The 22214-nt window shown below is 39.0% G+C and overlaps 1 protein-coding gene across 13 annotated transcripts in view; it reads right to left on the minus strand.

Moving 5' to 3' along the window:
* Positions 1-22214, minus strand: part of IQSEC1 (IQ motif and Sec7 domain ArfGEF 1) — a 316254-nt gene that overhangs the window by 174762 nt on the left and 119278 nt on the right. The gene's annotated exons all lie outside the window — the stretch shown is intronic.

Raw genomic sequence — 22214 nt, forward strand, 5'->3', positions numbered from 1 at the left:
ACAAAACAGTAAAATATCAACTAAAACAATATCATTAAAATATTCCAAATCAAAATAAATTATTAGTAAGATATATGCAATATACAATATAAAACCAGCATCAGTTAAAGCAGACTGGAAGAGTTTAGGTGAACTGCGTGCAACTCACTTCTTGGCTGAATGGGAATTTCAGTTTTCCTTGTCCAAATCTCAACATTCTACTCTGAATTCTCACTGAATCCTGTGGTGTTTGTTTCTGAGTAAGCATGCATATAACTGAGCTACAAATCTCAAACACATCTAAGGACAGGCCATTTGAAACTTGCCATTGATGTCACACACACACACGCACACACAACTAGAATGTTCAGCCTGTGCCTTGTGCATATGGTAGGTATAGCATTTTCCAGCTGCTCATCTACTCCCTGAGAAATGCCTAGAAAAATATGTGAATACTGTTTGTCTCAAATATATCTGTCTCTTCATGTCTGCTGTTTTCCGGCTCTCATTTCCTTTATTTCAAGCGGAAGCATTTGGGGAAAAAATGGACATAAACATAGCTAAACACAAACATGTCAGATGGCTTGACTCTTGCATGCCCATACAAATTAAGCATTCTGCCACACCCATCATCCCATATTGCCCAAACTTTTGAATGGGTTGCCCAATCATTTAACTATTTTGTGAGCCAACTGTAGGTACAAGGATGCAGGTATATAGTTTCATTACCACCCCATCACACTGCTGTATTTCATAATGTGTCCTGTGATGATCAAAGCTATACCCCAGGAATTTCAGCTATTTCAAGTAGATCCACTTGTAATTGTTCATTCATTCCAGTAACAGAAGCCAATGAATAAAGCAGACTTGTAAAGCTTTGACATCCTCCTCTTCACCTATCCCTACCACACTTCCAGCTAATTTTTCAGCTTTATGGTGGCTTTATAATGATGGGATAAACAAAACCCATTCAAAGAATGGACTTTCATCTTTTGGAGCCTTCTAGAACTGTGTTTCATCATCCATGATTTAAGTGTTCTGGATAATTGAAATAATCTTGTTCAGTTACTCATAGGGTTACCTTTCAACATTTTAGGGAATTATTACACCAAGGTCCGATTTATAAGTCACATTCTTTAGCCACTACATCCTTTGTGTTATATTTTGGCATGAACCTCCATGAACTTGTAATGTTTGAATGTTGTGTGCACAAAATGACAACTTGTTTTAGGCAGATATTAGCAGAAATGTATATAAAACCATAGTTATACACTTTAGGGGTCATACCAGATCTAATAATGTAAAATATGTGTAATAATATCCTCCCCAAAGACACAAAGTTTGATTCTGTAACAAATAATACTGACTGCTGCTTTATCAAAGCTCTAGCAAAAAACACCTCCTTGAAATGCTAGATTGAAGAAGCTTATGAAACACGAACATGTTAATGCTGTGTTGTGCTGTGTGTGTGTGTGTCTACAACAGACTAAAAAAGGATTTCAATTTTGCTAAAAGCATTAACAAGGAAGATTAACTAACTACAAAATCATTCAACTTTTGAATTGTTGCCAGAAAAAGCAAACACATAGTACCATTATATTGCCCTGTTTAAAAAGGTTTAAAAATAGCTAGAAAGCTAGCAAACCACATGCTAAGTTTAGAATGGAAATAAAGGCAAAAGGTACCACATTGGTCAGTATCTTTCCCTCTGTGAAGAAAACCATACAGTAAGCACTACCTAGTGAAGAGAAATTGCCTTTTATTTTAAAGCAAACAATAATTGAGAATGATTATATACATGGCACCTGAGATTTTCACAGCCATCCAGCTGATTTGATTGCCCAACTCCATTACATAGGAAGTTGGCAGGGGGCGGGGGGAGACTGCTTAATCAGTTCTGAAATTAAATAAGTCTGATTATAGTTCTGTTCGTCCTGAAATTATAAGAATTCTATATTACAGTTCAAATACAGAATGGGTCTGCTATATTCCATATTTTTTTAAAATAAAAAAAAACCGCTTGCACTTAAAGAGCAAGAAAAAGAACATGAGTAGCAGGACATGAAGCTGTCCAACAGAGAGGGTCAAAGGCTCCCTGCAGTTGACAATCTATAGGTTTTGGAACACATTCACAATGGGGAATCTTTTCTCCTCTTATTCCTATTTCAAACAGGGGGAAATGGGACAAAGATAATTATATTTAAGTAGTGAAATTGGTTGGAAAGGCTCTTATCTTCAAACACAAGAAATGCAGCCAAAAAGGCCCAGACAGTGTTTGATTCAGGCTTTCTCTGTGAAGCCTTTAAATGCTTGATATGTGAAAGTGAAGCGCCATAATAATAATAATAATAATAATAATAATAATAAAGCAGGTGATAGATGTGGAAAGAGCTCAGCTGGCAAGTAGAAAATAGCTTTTTTCCAGCTGTAGTTACCACATCAGTGCCCACCTTCTGCCTTTCAATAAGGCACCCTAAATTGTCTGGAAGTAAATGGCTTAAATAACCACATTTTTTTATTATTTTAACAAAGCGGCTTGCTTACACAGAATATTTGCATCATGGAATTATTTAAGTCACCACCACCACACACCCCAGTTCTACACCAAAATCAGGGGAACAATTTTGTACAATTGTACAATTAATTGGAACAAAGACCATATCCCAGTAATAAGATCATTAAGTTTGCAGATGATACAACGGTGGTTGGTTTAATCAAGGCTGGAGAGGGAGAGATGGCCTATAGGAAGGAAGTTGAGCAGTTGGGGGAGTGGTGCAGGAAAAACAACTTACTCCTTAACTTAAAGAAAACAAGAGAGATTACTGTGGACTTTAGGAAATGTAAATTGAATATTCAGCCACTTATTATTGAGGGGAAGTGTGTGGAACAGGTCTTGGTGTTTCGATTTCTGGGAATGGAGTTAAGAGATGACCTAACCTGGGGAGAAAACAGCAAAGACCTGATGAAGAGAGCACAGCAGAGGTTATATTTTCTGAGAATCCTCCAGAAAAACAATCTCTCAAAGGACCTGTTGATGACATTTTACCATTGTACTGTTGAGAGTGTATTAACTTATGGTCTCTGTGTGTGCTTTGGGAGCTGCATGGTCAGGGACAAAACAATGCTGTCCAGGGTTGTAAAGACTGTGGAGAGAATAACTGGGTGCACTCTTCCCACCTTCGATCAAATCTATGTTTCCAGGTGCCATAAGAAAGCTGCAGAGATAGCGCAGGATAGTGTGCACCCCGGAAATGATCTCTTTCAGCTTCTGCCTTCTGGAAGAAGGTAAGGTACAGGTAAAGGGACCCCTGACCATTAGGTTCAGTCACGGACGACTCTGGGGTTGCGGCACTCATCTTGCTTTATTGGCCGAGGGAGCCGACGTACAGCTTCTGGGTCATGTGGCCAGCATGACTAAGCCGCTTCTGGCGAACCAGAGCAGCACACGGAAACGCCGTTCACCTTCTCCCCAGAGCGGTACCTATTCATCTACTTGCACTTTGACGTGCTTTCGAACTGCTAGGTTGGCAGGAGCAGGGACCAAGCAACGGGAGCTCACTCCGTCACAGGTATTTGAACCGCCAACCTTCTGATCAGCAAGTCCTAGGCTCTGTGGTTTAACCCACAGCGCCACCCGTGTCCATCTGGAAGAAGGTACAGGGTTATAAAGATGCAGTGTAAGGAGTCTCTATGGGAGTATATTGTATTTAAAAATGGGGTATCAGAGTTTTTAGGGGGCTAACCAGATTGGGATAGCTGGGATAGCCGGCTTGTTGGTTTTTGAATGTATTATGTAGATTTTTTCAATTTCTTTGTTCTGTATGGGACAATGACAATAAAGATTATTGTATCGTATCATATCTTTTCAAAAGTAATGAAAGGTGGAATTGGAGCAAATGACCAGCTTTCCATGAAAGAGATTGAATGCCTGTGCAGATTTTGGGCACACTTACATGGAGCATTTGCAAAGACTCAAGCCCCTCCAGATGCCTCCTCCTCTCGGTCCTCAAGGAGGAAGTAGGAGGATGTGACAGTGTTGACAGCCTTAGAGCATGGGTAGGCAAACTAAGGCCTGGGGGGCCGGATCTGGCCCAATCACCTTCTCAATCCGGCCCGCGGACTGTCCGGGAATCAGCGTGTTTTAAATGAGTAGGATGTGTCCTTTTATTTAAAATGCATCTCTGGGTTATTTGTAGGGCATAGGAATTCGTACTTTTTTCTTTTCAAAACATAGTCCGGACCCCCCACAAGGTCTGAGGGACACTGGACCGCCCCCCTGCTGAAAAAATTGCTGACCCCTGCCTTAGAGCTTACTTTTCTGCTGTGGACTTCACTGGGACTATGTTTTCCACTTTTACTAGCTGGAAAGTAATGCTGGTTCTGTTTTCACAGCCATGGCTTGCTTGTGCGGTGACTTGGAACATCCCTAGTGCCTGCACTTCCTATTTTACTCACTTTCTTCAAATATTTTTAATAATGCACATTATATACACCAGTTTTGCTTTGTTTTTGCTGGAATACATGATGCCTGCAGGCATTATGAACTCACAGTTCATAACAAGGAGGATGAAGAGTTAAAACTGTTCACCAAGATGTCCTCTTTCTACTGGACATATTGTTTCTTTGCACCAGTACACACACACACACACACACACACACACACACACACACACAGTCAACTGATCTAGTCTTCAGGTTTTTACTTTATAAAATGGTCAAATCTAATTTTTGATATTCTGTAGCCCCGAGACAATTTTGTTTGTGTTTGAATAAGGTGAGAGGATTGGGTGGTGGTGGAAGGGGAAGAAAAAGTAGCAGAGTAGCAATCTTGTCAATTTCATGGGCAGCTGGCATTGATAGGACTTGGCTGACAGCTCACTGATTAACTAAGAACAAAGAAGATTAAAATTGCTTTAATCAGACTCTTCATGCCTAGCTACCAAACAAACTTGTCAGAAACATCTGCCACATTTAGGAAAAGTCCTCAGCAACTGTGTTACCCGTGCTCACAAAATCAAAAGTACATGACACCTTAGCTTATTAACAGGCTGGCTGCAATATCATCAAGTAAACGCAATATGGATGGAAGATAAAAAAGTAGGGATAAGTGAGAAAAAATCCAAATTTCAGATAGAAATAATTGAAGGCAAAACCAAGTTATTATCCAAAATGTATGATATATTATTGGAATGGGATACTAAAGACGAAGAAATAAAGGAGGTCATGACAAAATGGGCAATGGACTTGGGATACAATATAGAATATGAAAAGTGGTCGAAATTCTCGAGCAATGGAATGAAATTCACGGCATGCGTCACACTCAGAGAAAATTTGGAAAAGATGATGTATAGGTGGTACATCACACCAGCAAAATTAGGAAAAATGTACAAAACAGGAAATAAGGCCTGCTGGAAGTGTAAAATCAAAGAAGGCAATTTCTACCATATGTGGTGGACTTGCGAAGAAATGAAGAAATTTTGGGATTTGATTTATAACGAGTTAAAAAAAAATTTAAATACACTTTACCTAAAAGACCAGAGGCCTTTTTATTAGGAATAATTGGGGACGAAATTAAAAAAGAAGATAGGACACTATTCCAATATTCGACAGCAGCGGCCAGAATATTAATTGCACAAAATTGGAAAAGTTCAAATACCCCAACGGTCAGAGATTGGCAAACAAAATTATTTGAATATGTTGAACTAGCAAAAATGACGCAAAAAATTAGAAACCAAAAAAATACAAAGTTTATTAGCGATTGGAATAAATTTATGGTATATATTGAAGGAAACTATAGAAATTTAAAAACTACAATCCAGCACTAGAAATTTGTCAAAAATGTATAATTTGCTGCTGAAATGGAATACACAGGAGGAAACGGTTAAATCAAGTATGATTAAATGGGCTCAGGACATTGGTCATAACATTATGTTTGCTGATTGGGAGAAGTTGTGGACCACCGGGATGAAATTTACGGCATGTAATGCCTTAAGAGAGAATATTATGAAGATGATCTATAGGTGGTACATAACCCCAGTCAAGCTTGCAAAGATTTACCATTTGCCTGATAATAAATGTTGGAAATGTAAGGAAAAGGAAGGCACATTCTTTCACCTCTGGTGGACGTGCCCGAAGATTAAGGCATTCTGGGAAATGATCTATAATGAACTGAAAAAGGTATTTAAATATACCTTCCCTAAGAAACCAGAGGCCTTTCTCTTGGGTATTGTTGGTCAAGGGGTGTTAAAGACGGATATAACTTTTTTTATGTATGCTACAACAGCAGCAAGAATACTCATTGCGAAGTACTGGAAGACACAAGAGCTACCCACCCTGGAAGAATGGCAGATGAAGGTGATTGACTACATGGGTCTAGCAGAAATGACGAGCAGAATCCGAAACCAGGGAAGAGAAGCAGCGGAAGAAGAATGGAAAAAATTTAAGGACTATTTAAAGAAATATTACAAAATTAATGAAAGTTAGAATGATGTTGGATTAGAAAATAAATGGTTACTATTAGTAATGGATAAGATAAGGAGAATAAGGAAGATTAAATTAAATTAAAATAAGGGAAGATTTGCTGAATAATTGATTAGAAATTGGAATACAGAAAAGGGAGGCATGAGGAAGTCGGAGAAGAAAGGTATAAGAAAATAAGATCTGAAATTGTATTTGTTTTTGTTTTTGTTTGTTTGTTTGTTGTGTTTATTCTATTGTATTGTTATGTTTTTGTGGTTATAAAAAATTCTTTAATAAAAATTATATTAAAAAAAAATAGAAATTTAAAAACTACAGCAGGTCTGATATAAACCTTACGATGCGCAAACCATTAATAATTATTAGCTGCAGGAAAATTTTTTTATCAAGAAGCCTGAAATCGGGAGGGAAGGAGGTCAATAGATGTGTAGAGGAAAGATCTAAATATCTAAAGATATAAAGATTCAAGGAATAAGACAAAGAACTGTAACGGAAATTGATGTTATTTTTGTGTTATGTATGGATATTTTTTCTTTTTTTTCTTTTTTCTGAAACTGTTGTTTTGTTTTTTCTTTTGGTTTTTTGGGTGATTTAAGTGAAACTCAATAACAAGAAATTAAAAAAAAAAAATGAACACAGAATGCAAAGTTCATGTACAACCAGAATGGAACGATATAAAATTGCTTTACTTAATATAAAACAAGGAGCTATTACAAGAAATCTGTTGTTATGGAAGGTCATTTGCTATATCTGATCAAGGTTATGGTTCGTTTCAGGCACAAAATAATGTATTTGGTTTCCAGTTTGTATCTAGGCACCCACAACTGGGTTGTCACCTGGCGCAAAGTGGGTGCCCTTGCAGCGTCCAATCAATTTAACTTGTATTATAAAAAAAATGAGGGAGAAGGAAGATGGAGAGGGGGAGATAATCACAGGAAGACAGACAAATATGACAAAAAACATGTTTAGTTATGTTGCAGGCTGAGGCTAAAGTTGGAACCCAGTTCTGAAAACGATGAAAGATCATTCTATTTGCCATTTCTGACAGGATATTGTAAGAAAGTACTTGAGAAATCATTATGGATGGATATTAGCTAGTAGGTTAGTAGGTAAAGAACCCCTGGATGGTTAAGTTCAGTCGAAATCAACTATGAGATGTTGCGCTCATGTCCGCTTTCAGGCTGAGGGAGCTGGTGTTCATCTGCAGACAGCTTTTCCGGGACATGTGGTCAGCATGACTAAACCACTTCTGGCGCACGGAGCACTGTAACACGTGCCAGAGAGCATGGAAATGCTGTTTACCATCCTGCCACAGCGATACCCATTTATCCAATTGTGCTGGTATGAATTTCAACTACTAGGTTGCCACAGTAGGTTAGTACAGAGGAGACACAGGTTCAAATCTCCACTCTGTCACAAAGCTCACTGAGTAATCTTAGTACGGTCACAACTGCTTTGAGAATAAAATGAGGAAGGGAAATTAGACCTATGTGCCACACCCTGAGCTCTTTGAATGAAGAGTGAAAGTAAAAAAATGGAATAAGCAATAAAATGAAACATTAAGAACAAGTTCTAAATGCAAAAAAGAAAAACCAGGTCCTAAGCACTGGACAAAAGAGAAAAGCAACAAATTCCTATTCAGGAATTAAATCAGCAGATGGAATTGAAAATGTGTCAGGAATAAAGAAGCAGGTAAGGTGAAACTAATTTTTTCCCCCTTGGATCCTAAGCATCCCTTCCATCAATGGAAAGACGCCTTCCATTTTCAGGACTTCTGATCTAGTTGAGATGTCCATCAGTGAAAGGAGGCAGGCAGTTTGTGTTGATTCCCTCTCCCCTTTGCAAAGGATCCCCCAAAACAACCAGTTTTCAGGGGAGCACATAGGTCCACTTACATAAGTGAAGTTTTGCAATACAGTGGTACCTCGAGTTATAGATGCTTCAGGTTACAGACTCCGCTAACCCAGAAATAGTGCTTCAGGTTAAGAACTTTGCTTCAGGATGAGAACAGAAATCGTGTGGCAGCAGCAGGAGTCCCCATTAGCTAAAGTGGTACCTCAGGTTAAGAACAGTTTCAGGTTAAGAATGGACCTCCAGAATGAATTAAGTTCTTAACCCAAGGTACCACTGTATAAATGGAAGGATAAAATGTTCTGTGAACTCTTAAGGAAGCGTTAGCAGCCTTTGCAGTGCAGGACTACAGGGTGTATCAGGAGTTACTTTACAGTATGATAAACAGGGTGAATAAGGCGAATAGTTGAGTTGCTCATAAAAACGTTTTGAGACTAGCTTGCTCAAAGCCTTGCAAAGAGGTTTGTGTGAAGGGAAGAATTTATAGATTCATTTAAGTAGCAAAATGTGTTATATAAGTGGTCTTTGTCATCTTGGGAAATGGAAATAACCATTGCGAATGTGTGTTTATCCTGCCATTCTGAGTACTTCTCAGAACAGGAACAGGAGAAAATGTTGCACATGGCTTCATATTCTTCAATCTAGCACAGAAGTGAGATTTTCAGACAAAAACTTAAAATGATGAACTAAACATGAAAATTGGCAAGAACAACCTATTTGCATTTTTGTCTCCAACTTTCATTAACCCTAATGGAAGCAATCCTTAAAGCCAACTGGAAACTTACCATGATTACCTATACCTCTGATTTTACGTGGACACACTTTCAGTTTACTTTTAACATCTCTTCAGTGATTGACATATTTACCAAGGTGCAATTTTTTTCAGAGATACTAGTTTTTTCTCAAATTGTGCAAAAACAAAAAACAAACCACCACACCCCAAAAACCCAAAACACCCTCAAGTGACATATATAATATAATTGAAATAATCAGTGAAGAGGCTATATTTAGCTAACAGAGAAAGAGGAGGGTTTAGTGTGCCCAGTTCTGCCACACTGGCCGCTGAGCCTAGATGCTGTTGCAGCTATGACATAGTGAACTGAGCAGAATGGAAGGCAAGAGGTGGAGGAGCACTAAATTTTGGCCTTGCACAGGGTGCTGATGAAATCTGAAAGACCAAAGTCCACCTGACAGAGAACCTGCTTTCTCCACTAATGTCTCCACCAAATCTGAACGTAGCTGTTGTGTCCCTGAATCCGGTGCCCTACTGATTTGTCAATACTATCTGCTACAAAGTACCTCACAAAAAAAATGTGTTGCTGTTTTCTTAACTAGTGAATAAATTCTACTGTATTATGCAGGAAATTAAAGGCCAGGATTCAAAAAGCCATTTCAGTATACCCAAGGGCTTATGCATACCCAGAAGCATTTCTGAATGCTTTTCTTTGAACAGCAGCTGCTGTGACCCACATTTTATATTACGAAGTGCTTTTGAAATTCTTCTGTTTCAAAAGCACACTGCCACACAGCATGAGAATGGCCCGCTGTCACCAAAAATCACAACAACAACCTGTAGTACCTTCATTCTGCAGGCACACAGAACTGGTTGATTGTGTATGGGTTTTTGTTTTTGTTTAATCCAAGCCTATCTAATAAATTAAAAAAACAAACCCAAAACTCTTACACGGGCTTAACCTTGTCTAAAAATATGAACTGAATTTAGCTCAAGGCATGAGAAGGGATAGCAAATGTGGTGCCTTCAGATGTTCCAGACTGCAACTCCCATGATCTCTGACCATTGACCATTCTGGCTGATGGGAGATGTAATCCTAAATACATGGGAGAGCCCCACATGGGCTATCGCTGCTCTAATGACTCAACAAACATTTTTACTGGATTAAAATTATTTCCCATAGTTTCTCATACCTGTGTTGCTTATGTATAAAGTCTGGTCCTATGACCTCACAGTAGCTTCTGTAAATTTAAAGTGTGCATAATCTCTGCCTGTTTGCAGATACAACAGTGACCCAACATATGAAAGTCTGCCATTCCTTAAATTTTCCCTTCATACCTCCAGATTAAGTTTTGGTGTAAGATCAACACTAGACTCAATGACAATGAAAACAGTGAACATATCTAAAACAGGTCTGTAATTTTCATAAATTGTAACAGATGACGAAGCATTCACTAGATTAGAGGAACTGTCATGGCTCTGAAGAAGAAAATTATATTCTATTCTAACTATATTCAGTGTTACTGGGACTATTTTTTAAAAAAGAGAACAGAGCAATAACAGGTAAGACTAATGGTAGCTATCTTCTTTTTTTGCATTTTAGAGACTTGCAAACACACGACAGAAATGACAATCTCAACCAGAAACGCTGAACAACTCTGTGGATGTTTTGGAACTCGCAGCATCAGAGCTCCCTCTAGCTTCCATACGCAGGTATCCTTGTGGAATGCAAGTTGCATTATTTTTTAGAATGGAAGTTGCTCTTGATTAGCCTATTTATAGCTCTTTCAAATACGATTGCAGAAAGAGGCACATTTTGAAATACTATGACTCACATACTGTTGCATTTTTATAGTTTTGACAAGGCTGACAAGATTGAATGCTAAATGCTAAACACTGCTGTTTGTTAAAAGCAAGAATGTATTATGACTCACCATGCATTAATCATAAGTTTGGTGTGTAGGCAGCACTATCTTTTTAATTAAAAAAAACAACAGTGAATGAAACAAAATGCACAACAGCTTACATTCTGGAAATGCATAAGCCACATTATGAACCACTGACTCCAGCTGCAGAAGTAGCCTTGTGGAATCAAAGCTAAAACAAGTGGCAAACTCACTTGTGGAGCAGACAGTCCCAAGTCTACAGCAAGTCCTGAGGTTGTCATGCAAGGACTGAGCCTGTGTACCATGCAGGCTAAAGCATAAGGGGGTAACAGAAGAGTAGCCAGCCAGATTAGCAAATCTTAACACCAATCAGTCAGAACAAGCCCAAGGGATCTTCCTTGACTTCTATAACATGCACCTTCCTTCCAGGTGAACGTGCCTATAGATTTAAGAAACTCAGCTGTTTTACTTCTGCTACTAGTTACAGGCCTTTCATTAGTCTCCCATGTCTCTTGCTTCCTTACCTCTCAACTACTTCTTTCACATACTGCCCTTTCTCCAGGTCCAGGAGACCTTAAGAGCAAACATTTCGCAGGGCTCCATAGATTCATGGCATCCTGCATCTGAGTTGCAGTCTTTTTACTGTAATCTTTCTGCCTATTTGAATAACAGCTTCCCAATCAGGTTGCATGTTGAAGTCACTTTTGCATGCTGTAATGGTTCTAGGGGTTGCTCGTGCGTAAGTTGTCGCCACTCCTGGCTGTGTTACCTGGGTGAACCCTTTCTGTCCGGACAGCCACCCATCCGTGGCTGTCTCAGTCGCTGGCAGAATCCGTCAGTGGGCGTTTCTTGAACTTCTTCCAGCAAAGAAGTTCTTTGACGCCTAGTCTCCTCCTACTCTCCCTGCGCGGAAGTCTTCTGCGCAGGGAGGGTGTGGGCAGTGGAGGACCCGTGCTCTCCCCGCTGGTCTCCGGCGAGGAGTCCTGGAGCCCCCTCGCCGATTCCCTCATCTGCCCCCGTTCTCCACTGGTGCTATGCTGATTTCCTTCCCCAGCAGATGGGCTGCCTCTCTCCCTACTGGGACCCTCTCCGGCATCCCTCTGGAGCCTTCCCTCCGCCTCTGGCTCTGATGGCAGTTCCCTGACACATGCCTTAAAGATTCTGCAGCCTGTGTATATATTATTATGAAACAGTGATTGCAGGAAGTGATGAGAAGGGTGTATGCCCACAAAGCACGGTAACGGAAGTAGGTCACTCCAGTGCAGACATGTCCCAGCTGAGCAAATGATAAGCCATGGTGCCCAAGTTCAGGGAATAAAAGAGCCAAGACTGGAATTAATGCCCTTGCCAGCACAGCACCTCACAATGTCAGGAAGGCGAAAGGGGGAAAAGACAGCTGTATACTCCAAGACCAAAATTAATCTACATTTACTTGAAACAAATATGTTTGTGCAATCCATTTCATGTTTTGTTACATTTCCTCAGCAAGGGCTTAGAAAATAATGCAAAATAAATATACTCAATTTAAGACTACAGTAAAAAAAACACAACCACCAACCATCGTTACGTTGACATTTTCACTAGCATATGCTTATTTCATTTGAAAAACAGCTTTCATTATTTTGTCAAAAGTCCATCTGGGAACATGCACTTATTCTGATTATTATTATTATTATTATTATTATTATTATTATTACAATTTATGTAAAACTGTAGGTTTTGAACTGCTTTCTGTTCCGTTGAATGGGAAGTAAAACATCCATTTTTATAGGTCATGAAATTTTGAGCTATTGGTAAGTATCTCAAGGAAGTAAATGATTATAAAACATTTTGGCAAAAGCTAAAGTTCACATGTCCTGGGGCTGACCCACATTGCAGAGCTGTATCCCGCTAGAAATATGTAGCCAGATTTCTAAGCTTTCCCAGTGATAAAGTGCCAAATTGAGTCTTTTTGTTCAAGCCATTCTCTCCAAGTTATTATAAACTTATTTTGCAGGAGCTACACATGATTGAGATTGGCAAAAGGAACATTATTTTCATCCTCCCAACTTTCTTTTTTAAAAATGTGCATGTTAAGTACGTTTGTTGAAAGATCCATTCATGCACAGTAGAAAATACAGCCTGTGCTGCCAGATATGGAAGTTTAAACAAGTTCAGTGGACAGGATGGCTCCCCCTCTCCCCAGCAGTGTTTTTCTATTCTATTTTATAAAGTAATTCCTTTGCCTGCTTACATCTCAACATGTTAATGAGGGGATAAATCTGCCTGCTCCAGTGCTGAAGAAGAACAAGATATACAAGCATGTTTCAAAAGGAAAATGGGATATCCGGCTTCCACTGTAGTACTGAACGTCAGCTTTTCTGACACACAAAAATGTTGTTTCAAAGACCTTACGGATGCAAAGGATTTCACACACCAAGAGCGTACAAGTCCAAAGGCTGCCTTCTTAATTGGAAAGCTTAAAAAGGAACAGAACCAACCACAGCCACAGCTGGTAGTGAAGATCAAACTTGTGTTGCCCTTCACAAAAAGCAAAAAAAGAGAGAGAGAGAGAGAGAGAGAGAGAGAGAGAGAGAGAGAGAGGAAAAAACCTCAAACTTAATTGTAACCGTGGCCAGGCTAATCAGCATCCTTTTTATTAATCTTGCAAACTGGCACCCAAAATGAATGCTTTGAACTTCGTTACATAGAATAGGCCCTTCTATTTTTGCCTTTACACGCATAAACAAAATTATAATTAGATTAAAAGATTCCAGACATCTCAGTGGGTGAGAAAAGGAGTAATTACAGTGCTATACATCACTACACTGAGGGCAGGGATAATTATTGTTTTTGTTTGTGAAAAAGAAAAGCAAGTCACAACAACATAAATTCTCACCCTCTGTGAGGTATTCCTTCCTAAATAAAGTAAAAGGCTAATAATTCCAGCAAAATCCAGACATTTACACAATGATACTGCATTATCCTTATCAGAACTTATATTGCTGCATCCTGTCTTATTGCTCAACATCTTATATTAAAAGAATATTATACAGATGGAATCACATGAACATTGCACTTAATATTTGTGGATTGACAGGGTAGACAAAACACTTGGTACATATATACATTTTGCTTTTTTGCTCTTAAAACTGCCTCCCTTAGTATGAAAGATACTACTGGAATAATGCCAAGGAATACCAAAAAGGGAGTATAAGATAAAGGACAGCATTATATTAGATAAAAAGAAAGGAGTTAAAAATATAAAAGGTTAGAAAATGCTTAGCATAATAAAATGCAACCAGTCAGTTTGGCTGCACTGAACAATTTTTTCTCCCATGTGGATCGTACCTTACATTGACCTTCAAAGCAATTTCCACATTCGTCAAGTACCCATGTGGGCTTCCACACAACACAGAAATATAATTATTTTACCCCAACGATGTCAGGTTTGATCTTCCCATTGAAATAGTGTGGGTCCATCAGTGTCATATACACACAATGCATATTCCCTCAGAAACACACTTAACAGATATTCAGCTAACAGTCAAAGGCACGAAAGTGCTCTTAAACACTGAGGAAATACGGTTCTCACAGATACAATTGAAATCTTATAAAATCTGATGTTTAAAAACCAAGGTATGATAAATAGTAGCCCCAGATCCCAAAATTGAAAAGTCAGGCTCATTTCTAAATTGCAGATTGGACAGTATTGCAAAAGCCCAGAACAAGAATGTTGTGAAATGCTGGGAGGGAGGCCAAAAGAGAGAGAGAGAGAGAGAGAGAGAGAGAGAGAGAGAGAGAGAGAGAAATGAGATTTATTTAAAGGCTTACTAATTATCATTAGAACATAAACTGAAAAAAGTCATTGGGACTGTATGCAACAAAACTACAAAAGTCAGGTTTATGGTACTTTTTATTTTAGTTTTTAAAAATGTGAGATTTACATATTGGTTTACATTCTATGGCCGCTCAAAATAACATAAGAACATATAAAGAGGGTTGTGAAAACGTGTAGTAGAAAATGCTGGGTGGAAATGATTAGGCAGCCATTTACCCTTCTGAACATATTTGAATTCGCTGCAAACCAGAACCTTTAGTGTATCCATGCAAGTTAGTTTCAGTTCCATACACACCAGCCAGAGAAAGAAGAGGGAGTGGAATGTACAGATGTGGAAGTCTGACTGCACAGTTTAGCGACTCAGAACTTCTCTGTTATCTTGAAGATGGACTACTAGACCCAGAAGGTGGACAACAGAACTGGTGTAGAACATTATCTTCCCTGCCAAGGAGGGGAAAAAAGAGATAGAGGGACAGAATCATAAAGGGACATTGTTAGGAGAACAAAGTATTTAAGAACAATACAGCCCTTTTGTAAACAATACAGAAAGGAAATTTCAGCCTCATTTCATTTGGATTCCTAGACAGTGTCAGTGTTCGCAACTGCACCTTTCACTGGAAACGTGCTTTACTTATTTTGCCCCCGCTTTAAAAGACTTTTGCTTAATAAGTTCAAAAAAGAAATGTCATTTAGGACTTTTCTAAGTACACCTACAGGACTATGTTCCATCAAGAATTATTACTTACAAATATGGCTGTACTCTCTTTAAACACACACACACAGGTAAGAACTCTGCTTCCAAAGTCTCCTGAGTTGCCAGCATCATGAATAATGCTACAAACCAGGTCTAACACTCAAATTGCAAAAGCAATGTGGAATACCTCCATCTGTAAAGCTACACTTTTATCCTATGGTGGGAGGAAGCTGAAGGAAGTACCTTCATCATCAGTATGACCAACAGTGGCCATCTCCTTTAATTAAATAGCTAGCTAAAGAAGAATAACGGAAAGGAATAGGAAAGAGAAAGAAAATACAAAAATCTAAAGCCAAACACAATCACTCATTGTATTTGCCAGGTATTGCTATATAATACCAAATGTGTTGAAAATGGGTAGATTTAAGTCCCCCCCCTCTCTGGATCATAGACATAAAAATTTGCTTTAAAACATGGCTACTTCAGTAAAGGGTGCCATTCAATATTGGATAATCATGTGCTACTATTAAAAAGCCCTTATCCTGAATATCAATTCACAATAGTTTTATATTTTATTATAATACACAGCAAATCATTAAGTGGGCCTTTGACTGTTTTCTTTGAAAAGCCGCTTGCCCGTCCTTCAACTGCTTTTTCTGAAAATTGAGTTCTAAAGTGGTTTGCTGCAATGGGATGTTTGCTGTTTGAGAAACAAGTGAAAAGTCTCACTGGGTACCTCAGAGCCATCCATTCAGCTTCCTAATTTGGCTTAGTGCAAATGAACAAAATCGCAAGTTTCTGGAGAGGAAACTGTGGCTGCTTTGGCCTTTCTTTGTTTTTGGATGCTGCGCTAGGTTAAGCTATAGTTTAGCTCTCTCTAGACAAACTACAAACTGTAACCAAAGTTTGTCCTATAGATTACAACATGTGGCTTGTCTGGAGAGAGCTAAACAATGAGTCTGGGTTTGGATGAACTAGTCAAACCATGGTTCAGTGTAGCACATCAGCGAAATGCTTGGGAATGGACAAAGGCCACTACGATCTCCTCTCTGGGATCCTGCACATTATTCCATCACACTAAACCAATGTATCCCTGCTTACCCATTCACTGCAAATTCTAGTCAGATTATAGACTTATAAAAATAATGTATATGTATAATAGAATAAAATAATTATAATCTGTACATTTTTTGCTCTAACATATAGGGGTAAACTTAGGATTTAGTCTATCTTCTCCAAGTCAAAGCCTAAACAACCCAAATGTCAACCCAATTCCATCAGAAGTTGTTCATATTCATGATCCTTTCAAAGTTTCATTCTTACCATTGTATCTTCCATCCTGCAAATATATCGTAGAAGAACAGCTGACTGTCCATGGGAATGCATATTATTGTGAGAAAGCAGGAATGAGAATAAAAATATGCAGGGTAGGGTGAGTAGGAAAAGGATAATCATGCCCATGCAGCTTTGAGAATAGATTTTGAAAAAATGCATTGAACAAGCTTAGATCATTGCCCATCATATATAGGTTCTTCGGTCCAACAGATAACCCATCAATACCACTTGTTCCCTCCTAGTAATTTCAGATCCCTTGGTTATATAATCAGGTCGTGCACAAATCCGATTGAGTGCAAAACTAAAAATGGTCACAGGTATTTTTTCCCAGGGGTCCCAGTAATCCAACACAGACTCTGCCTACTAATATTTAAAAGGTGAATATAAATGCTGAACAACATTGCTTGCCATGAGGATAAGCAATATGGTTGACCAAATAACTTTTTTTTTGCTGCTGCTGCTGCTTTGAAAACAGACCTTTGCTAAAATGCTACTCACCATGATTTGTGAAAACAAAACAAAAATTTGCAATTAATTTCAAAATAAGGGAAAAAGAGTGTCAGAATAATGATTTTACCTCATAGAGGTGTTGAACAAACATTATGCAGGTAGGTACTGCAAGAAAATGAAGGGATTTCTTTGGTACTATAACATCCTTTGCAATATCTTTTTGCTTTCACAGGCATCACTGGGGGGAAAAGAAGAGAGAAAGTCTCCAGTTTCAAGATGCTCAGGTAACGTGTTGAGAAATGGACATGAGAATTCAGAAGGATCAGTAATGTAAACAAGGAATGCTTGGAATGATTAGGATGGAAGCTGTCAAATCATTCCATGCGCATCAAAATTGAAATAAATCCACATATACTAAATATGATATCATGTCAAACAAAACAAGGATTTGGGGAAGTTTATTTATAAGATGTCTAATGGCATAAAAGTGAATGTCTTCTATTTGTATGTTTTGATTATATGCAACCTTTCTTGCTTTGTGTACTGCATTCTCCAAAGCCTTTACAGAGGGCAGCTGCCTCCCTGAACAGTGTGGGCTGTGTCCTAGGAAGTTACAGTGGGGAGTGGGGAATTGCCTCAGATCAGGCATTCTTCCACAACACAAACTGCTCTATTTAGGAAGGCCTTTGACTGTCTGGAGATGTTTCTCAAGGGGAGATGAAAGGTTGTTTGCATGAGCAGCCTTCTGCTGGCACAGCCTTTGGAACTCATCCCAAACATATGGTGGAAGAAGAAACATAACACTTAGAATGAGGAGATAAACAACAAGGATGGCTTGTTGCTACATGGCACATTATTATATTGAGATAATTGCACTGATTTATTTTATTTATTTCATAAAATTTATACACCACTTGATTGTAAAAAACAACAACCCTCAAAGCAGTTTACAAAAACAATACATTGATTTTGCAACTAAAGTTATTTGTTTTATCTATATTCTGTCTTCTTTCCATCATGGGTCTTAAAATTAGTGCACATGGGGCTGCCTGGTAGTCTTCCATTGAAGCACGGACCAGGCTCACACTTGCTTAGCTTCAGCAATGTGACCACATCATGCAGCCCTAGACCTGGGAAGTCAACATGGTGCCCTACAGATGTTGCTGGATCCCAAATTCCATCACGTGCTTATTACACACACACATGTTAAAACATATGATGCATAATAAAAATGCACACACCATTCTTGACTATTGCCCATGCTGGCCAGCAACATCTGGAGGGCATTATGTTGGCTACTTGCCTTTGACCAGGCCCTTCTTTCCCAGTATAGTTTGATCAATGTAGAAGTAAGTAAGAAAAGTGTTTGGGTTTTCTTTTGTTACAAACACACATTCATTCCTTATTAATTATTTAAAAATGATGCATAATCTGCCTGCTAGGGAAAAAGTGAAGCAGTGACTGAAATGTCCATCAATTAGCTATCTGCAGCATCAGTATATTCAAGAAGGGGAGGCACAGTTTTAGTGGCTTTCTATGTGCATATATCCCAGTAGGAATAACACAACGCCTTACATTTATTTGTACCGATTAGGGACTACAAAAATAAAACAAAAGCCATGAATTGATGCTTTGTATTAGATTTCAAGATTTATTTGGAAAATAACCCAAAGGCATCAATCTAAAAATAAACTATAAATGAAGGCATGTGACTACTAATTTCAAGACTAGGGATGGCTTTTGGTAAGTTGCCAAACAGACGCTTAACTGGAAAAGAGGTGTGTGTAACAGTGTCACACAAATTGTCTTGAGATATTGCTGCTGGTACTGAAGAGTTGCAGATGACAGGGGTGGAGAACCTCAGGCCACAGTGTGTGTGTCAATGCAGTTTTCCAGGCCTCTCTATCTGACCCTTGGAACTCTCCACAGGACACCCCCCTCAATGGCCCTACTCCACACCCTCCTGTTATTCCCCCCGGCTGGTATGAGTTCTTGAAATGGAATAATGCCTCCTGCTTGCCTGCGTAGAGAGATGCACATGCAGCAGCTTATGACTTGTGTGGTGGGACTGTACAAAATGAGAGGCACATCACCTGCTGCCCCATCCACTTGCAAGTGGCCCAGAAGTCTGTCCACTCCTATATTATGAGAAGCTATCAAATCTAAAAGCACGTTATGTTAACTATTTGAAGAAAGAAAAACATAAAGTCAAGCTTGAGGACTGTACAAATTATGATGGAGAATAAAGGACTGAATTTCCAATACAGAAACTACCATTTTGGCTGTGTAGTCATAGAGGTTTAGGAAGAAAGGATTTTATACTTTGAAAGAGTACTTTGGGATGTTCCTTAAAAAAATTAAAGGAGTACTTTTAAGGATCAAAATGAGCACCAATTGAGCATGGATGAACTCAATCTAACTCAACCCAATATAATTTATAGGAGAATGGAATGGAATAATAAAAAGTGACTGCATTTTTTTCAGGATTTGTTGTAGTGAAAACAATGCTGGCATTGTTCACACACCCTAAAGATCTTTGTTAAACTACCTATAGACAAAAGGCTTTTTGTCACCATTATTTGTTACATATTTATTATATGTGTTAATAAGTTCATTAACGAATTATTTAATTTCATTATGAAATTAACTTTTAAAGGATTGTGGAACTGCAATGCTGCAATCCTAAAGTGATTCTGAACTGTATTGTATGCACTGAAGCCCAGCTCAGCAGAGCACTGAAAAAGGTCATTTAAGGGTGTTTTTAAATTGTTCCAGCTAAACAAGTTTCCTCAGCTACTGCAATACCACTATTTGGCTACAGCAATCCTGCATCTTGTGACCCATTAAGGTGAAAGCAGACCACCAGTGTTTACAACCTTTTTTTTTTTCCCCAGGCAAACAGCAGAACTAGGACATTTATTTAGCTCCTAGTAGTAGCAGACTGCCTTATAGAACTGGAAGGATGCCATTGACTTGGAAGGTCACAAGACCTGCACACGCATTCTATAGCAAAGATTAAGATATACTTGAAAACAAATGGGGAAAACCTATTTCATGTGTCATTGGCTTGGGCAAGCTGTATTAACAATACTGGGAGCACATACAAGTGGATAGCACATTCACTGATTCCAAAATGCTTATATTTATGATGGAAGAAAACCAAACATAAGGCAAAACAAAGGAAAAATGCTTAAATGATGGAAAAGAAATATGCAATACATGAACTATGTGGGAAACATACAATTATGAAAGCAACAAACTTATGCATATCCATTTACAGACTTAGGTTTCACTGCTGATTATCTTTTTTTACTAGCACAAGGTGAGCACAACCCTTTTTCAGCCCCATATTTACAATATTTTACACAAATGTTATCCATGAGCTGGCAAATTATAAATAATTTAACTCACTTTTACTGATGAAATAATGAAAAATTAGGTGTCCATTTTTAACAGCCCTAAATATTTTATCTTGTACTGTGTAAATATCCCATATAAAGTCGGTCATGAGGAACTGCAAAATCTATGTAGGATACAAGCATCTCCAAACACTTATCCAGGTGCCTGTGTGATGAAAGCCACCAACTAATATGGTTTTTATATGTAATGGATTTAGAAAGGAAAATAAAAAGACGTTAATTTACTGCTCAACCAAAGGCTGGTGGGCTCTAGCTTTTGTGTGCCTACTTTGCATCAGGAACAGGGGAACATCTAGGGGTTCGAAAAGATCAGTATATATGGGGCTTCTGCAGAGGAAGGGAGGGATTTGGAGCACATAGCTTTAAGTGGAAACCTGCCTGCCCTCAAACAAACCTTGCACACCTACTTAAAGACTGAAGCAGGACCAAACACACTGCTGAATGTTCTAACCTAGTCTAATCCAGAGCGGAGTCAAACATTCCCCACCCTACTTTGCAGGTTCAAACTGTGGGAGGCATTTTGGTGGGTTTCATGGTGCAGAGCAAAGCATGAATTGTTTCAGAAAAGGGTAAAGAAAAGACCATTTCTCCTGCTCTTTTTTAATTTAAAAAGAACCAACATGCTGTAGCAGCAAAGGGTCTTTCCTCCTCCTATCCCCCCCCCCATTTATTTGCATTGTCAAGTTGGCTTGTAGAGTTGGAAGAAACCCTGAGGACCATCTAGTCCAACAACCTGCTCTGCAGGAATCTCAACTAAAGCATCTGTGACAGATGGCCATCCTACCTCTGCTTAAAAACCTCCAATGAAGGAGAGGCCACCACCTTTCGTGTGAGTCCGTTCCACTGTCAAACAGCTCTTACCGTCAGAAAGTTCTTCCTGATGTTTAGTCGGAATCTCCTTGCTTGTAACTTGAAGCCATTGGTTTGGGTGAACAGGGAAATGCAGAGCTCTTTATGCTGCCTTGTTCTTCCCACCAGAATGCCAGTTGAGTGCATGCTAGTGTGATCATTTGGCACAATGTAGTTACCCACTTTCCTCTGGATTCCATTCTGTGTATCAATTGACAAAGCAAGCCCTAATAGCTAGAGCTCATACAGCTCTGCATTGCAAAGCACTGTTATGGGAAACCGCTTGCAGCCCAGCCATTAGGACTTGCTTTGCAAAGGAGAACTTGTTGCTCCTGCCTTTGGGACAGAACAACCTGCAGCCTGTGGACCGCATGAGGCCTGTTGCCTCAGTCCATGGCCTCCAGCATTTCTCATACCTTGTCTCTGATCAAGTACCATTGTTGCCACAAGGCACACAGGTCTTGTACATGTGTTATCTGAGATCCAACAACAGAACACTATGGCTAGAACACTGTAGGAGCCACAATCTATAGTTTGGCATCCAAACTCTATGGGGAAGTGCCATAGCTCACTGAGAGAGCATCTGCTTTCCAGGTTCAATCCGTTGCTTCCTGTGTGAAATACTGCATGAAATCCCGGAGAGCCACTGCCAGTTAGTGTAGATAGAACTGAACTAAATGGATGGTCTGGCTCTGTATAAGGCAACTTCCTATGTTCTAAC

Source organism: Podarcis raffonei, chromosome 2, assembly GCF_027172205.1.
Source record: "Podarcis raffonei isolate rPodRaf1 chromosome 2, rPodRaf1.pri, whole genome shotgun sequence".
Classification (NCBI taxonomy): Eukaryota; Metazoa; Chordata; class Lepidosauria; order Squamata; family Lacertidae; genus Podarcis; species Podarcis raffonei.